This window comes from Polypterus senegalus, chromosome 10 (genome assembly GCF_016835505.1).
Source record: "Polypterus senegalus isolate Bchr_013 chromosome 10, ASM1683550v1, whole genome shotgun sequence".
Taxonomy (NCBI): domain Eukaryota; kingdom Metazoa; phylum Chordata; class Cladistia; order Polypteriformes; family Polypteridae; genus Polypterus; species Polypterus senegalus.
The window spans coordinates 163,847,221-163,851,762 of NC_053163.1; positions in this window are offsets into that span (position 1 = coordinate 163,847,221).

Genomic DNA, 4,542 nt, shown 5'->3' on the forward strand with positions numbered 1-4,542 from the left:
CATCATAGACTCAAATAATATAGCGCCTTGCACAAAGGGAGTTACAAAGCAGGGGGCCTGCCCAATGCCCACCATCTGTCAAGCCGAGCACGCCATCCGGGGGCTCCACTGCTCCTTGTCAGTAAGGCTCCTTGGCCAAAGCACAGCTGAGGTGTCACTCATTGGTCGTCCACTAGGGGGGCTCGTTGTATTTCTAGAATGACGGATAAGGGAGGGCAGCAAAAGTGCCCCCCCCCAACCCCAAGGGTATTTACGGAGAAGAACTGATAAGACTTGAGGCATTGGTCATGCTAACCACTCTTCTAAAAGACCCTTTTGAGAAATGAGGGTGGACATTATGTCACTTTGAAGAAGGATGTTGAACCAGAATATGACACCGAGGAGGAACTGCTGGGGCTGGACAGAGGTGAGCAAGAGAAGTGTGGAGGAGTTGACAGGCCAGGGGTCTGCATTAAGAAAGGAGAGTATGGGACTCTATCAGGGTCAGCTCACCTCCAGGACAATGGCTGGACACCAGGGTAATTGGGACATTGAGGAGCTGAGGTGGACTCTGTGACCCCCAAATAACTGGACAAGGTCTGGTGACATCTGTCCTCCAGAATTACCAAAGGGCCTGCGCTGCAGTCCTCACTTGAGAACAGCAGGTGGACGTGTGGGCCCACACTTCATGGCTCAGACCTTCTGCAGTTCCAACACGAATAGGATTTTAAAGAGCACTTACCTCCAGTGGACACTGCGGAAGTCGTCCCTGCCCTTCAATATGACAGCTGTCACTTAGTGAACTGGACACAATCTGGTGACATCTGTCACCCAGAACGTCCCAACTGTGAGCGTTGCAGTACTCAATTGTGGACAGCAGGTGGCAGTGTGGGCCCACAAGTTGTGGCTCAGATGAGCTTCTTTAGCTCCAAGTTTGGTCACTGAACTGGAACTGGACAAAGTCGAGCCTAAAAATCAAAAGAACATGAAGGAGCTGACAGGACAGGGCAGAAAACAACAAGGCTGGGGGGCTGCATTAAGGAAGGAGAGTATGGGTATCAATCAGGGTCAACTCACTTCCATGACCACACTAGGACACCAGGAAGAATGTGGCACTGAAGAGCAGCCATCGCCAGGGCCAGGTCTGGACTCCAGTTTGTCCCCTAGTGAAGACTAACCAGTATACCCAGGCTCCCTCACTTATGAACAGCAGGTGGCAGCATGGGGTCACAGCTCATGGCTCAGACCTTCTCTTTAATGGCCTCCTGCAGCTCTAATACTGGACCGACATGATGAATAGGACTGTGAGGGGTGCCAGCCTCCAGGGGCAGGACCGGACGCCACTGTGAAGTGGACACTAAGTAGCAGCTGCTTCTCAATATCTGGGCACTGTCTGGTATGCCCCAGAATCACTGGAGTGGGATTTGCAGTGCTCACTTGTGAGCAGCAGGTGGCAGTGTGGGCCCACAGACAGCGGCTCGGATCTTCTCTTTGTCGCACTCGAGGGCTCCTATGACTCCATGGCTGGACCGTTTAGTGCAGAGGGGCTTGAGGGACCCGATGGCAAAATCATTGAAGATGATCGGGAAGGGTAGACGGGCAGTCCAAAATCGCGATGTTACCCAGACGTTTGAGGGAAGAGCTGCTGATCCCCATCGAGTATCAAGAGCCATGACAGGACTTGGGGGGCTTAGCGACCACCATCGACTTTTGAACGCGTGAGTTTGGATATAGTAAGTCTATGATGATTAACAAAATGCCGCCCCCCAAATACTTCGCCACTCTAGACGACCATCTAGTTCATCTTTAAGGAAGAGCTGGCAATGCCTGTTGTCGTCACTTTGACTGCACGCTTATCTCACTTTACTTCAGTGGTTCTCAAACTGTGGGGCGGGGGCGCGAAGTTACAAAAAGGGGGGCGCGAAGATGTGAAAAAAAGAAAACAAGAATCAAAAATATGACAAAAACTTCTGTTGAAACCAAAACAAATTAACTTAAACTACATTCTGATACTGCAACAATAAATAAAGAGTTAGATAAATGTCGATAAAAGTTAAGTAGGCATAATAAAAAATGCATTTACATTTCAAAAAAATGGGGGGCGATTAAAACTGTTATGAAAACTCGGGTCGCAAATACTTAAAGGTTGAGAACCGCTGCTTTACTTAAACTGTCACTCAACGGGTGTGGCCCGGCGAGCGCAGTACCGCGCGTGCGCATTGCTGACGACCGCGCCATCAGAAATCTGAGAAATAACGAGAGATCTATCTATCTATAATATAGTGCCTTTCACATCTATCTGTCTCTTATACAGAGCTTTACATATTACATATACGATTGTATAGTGCCTTTCATGTCTATGTATTCATTTTACCTACTGTATCTATCTAGTCATCTACAGTGGAGTGCCTTTCAAGGGCCGCTAGCTACCTTATTTAATCTACTTTTTCTATCTGTTTGTCTACAATATGCAGTGTTTCACATATCTGTCTATTGTATAGTGCCTTTCGTGACCATCTATGTCTAATATAGTCCCTTTCATATCTATCTATCTTAATGTATCGAGCTGTTCATCTACAGTATAGTGCCTTTCACATCTCTCTCTCTTATACATGGCTACCTATCTCTTATATAGTGTCTTTCATGTCTAGCTCTCTATTTATCTACAGTATAGGTTTCTACAATATAGCGCCTTTCACATCTATCTTTCTCTTATACGGGGCTTTTCGCATCTTTTTCTCTTTATTTACGTAGATAGAAATTGATGGCGAGAACAAACGTTCGTCGTCTTCTCATTTCTGGACGTTGCAGCCACGGGGCCGAAATCAGCGCTGAGTCCAAACACGACGGGGCGTCAGCAGCGGGTGGCCCTGATCGGGTGATGGCGCCCACCACAGGCCGCCCTCGCAGACTGGCCAGCGACCTCCCTGAACACGAGTGGAAGTGCAAAGGCGTTTTGTGTCCACCAGAAACGCTCAGGTCAGCGGGCGAGTCGAGAGAATCACGGAGGGCGGAAGGCGGCTGCCATCGCAGTGTTGACGCCTGTTCGGCTTTAAAACGCGGGCGGAGCGGGTGACATCGAGCTGCCGTTTCCTTCACGCCTTTTTGCTTAAACACTCGAGTCCTGGGTGGCAGGTCACCTTCCCTTCGTTTTTTCTTGCGGTCCGTTTCCATTGCGCCTTCTAATGCTATTCATTACCGTACATTGTTAACATGAAGCGCTCGTTAAAGAGGGTCTTTGACAAGGCTGGCGGTCGGCCATCACCGACCCTTTGTACCACGGTCACCCGTGGGGGTTTGAAGAACTGGATGTTATTCTGATTCACGCACCCTCTCGCCCCCACTTCTAAAGTGCTGCCGGCTCTTCTCCATCTTATGTATCCGGACCGATCGGCCGGTAGGGGGCGCCCTCCTCCAGCACTTCGGCGCCTTTCCACCCAAGGATTCTTTTAATGACTCGCCATATGGGCAGGATGCGTATTTAATGACAGTGCCACGCAGGGCACCGCTGTCCTCGCCGCTTTGGCACGAAGACGTCGCGCCATTCCGCGTAGAAATATGAGGGCAGGCAGCGGGGCGACTCGCTTGATTTGCACACCTGCGGGCCGGCGCTTTTGGACTCGATCGCCCATTTCAGGGCCTTGTTTCAGCTGCACGTTTTAAAAATTTAACGCCTGCCAGTCCGGCGGCTTCTGTCACTGAAGGGTCTCGTGCAGTCCTGCGATTAAGAGGTCGTCCAGGTAGGACTCAATGCGCTTTAAAAAAATCGAGGCCCCCATGTTCTGTACCCACTCGAAAGCCGAAGCCCATCCGCTTCACCGACACAAAAGTGGCCCTCGAAGACGTGGAGACTTGGGATGCGAACTCGAGGCAGCTGCCGTCCTTCTGGTCCATCATGCCACCATGCCATCCTTGGAACAGCCAATCAGCTCAGTTTGCACGTCTTTAGGAAAATCCACAGCGAGCCAAGCAGAATAATAAAACTGCACAAGCAATGGACCCTGGGCACCGGGCCCCTGAGATCTTCTTGTTATCTCACCTTATGTTACATCAAGTCATTTAACAGGAGATAATGCAAAGTAACATTATTGTTGGGTTACGTCACGTGGGATTGCAGCGCCAGTCTGACCCAATGACTGAGCCACCATGCTGCCCTACTACAAAAGGTCTTCTATGCCCACAAAGTGATGCCCAGTGGCACTGCCAGTACAAGAACTGAAAAATAAAATGGACCAGTGCTCACTGGTACTCCATACTGGCACTGCCCCTTTCTGCCCATATGTGTAGCACCACTTAATGTATGTGCATCGACAATTCACCCCATTTAAAATTCTTTCACACCTCCAAGGGGGGCTCACCAACATGGCCACTTTACATCAGCGCTTTCGGACCTCCAAGGGGTACCTCCACTATAGACCCAGTCTTCATCCACACCGAACTAACCCAAGTTCCTCAAAATAATTTCATAATCTTGCTTTCAGACCTGCGAGGGGACCCCCGAAAAAGGCCCGCCCGACCCTGCTCTCTCTCAAACCCCCTCGCTATCTGAAATGGTATCGATAT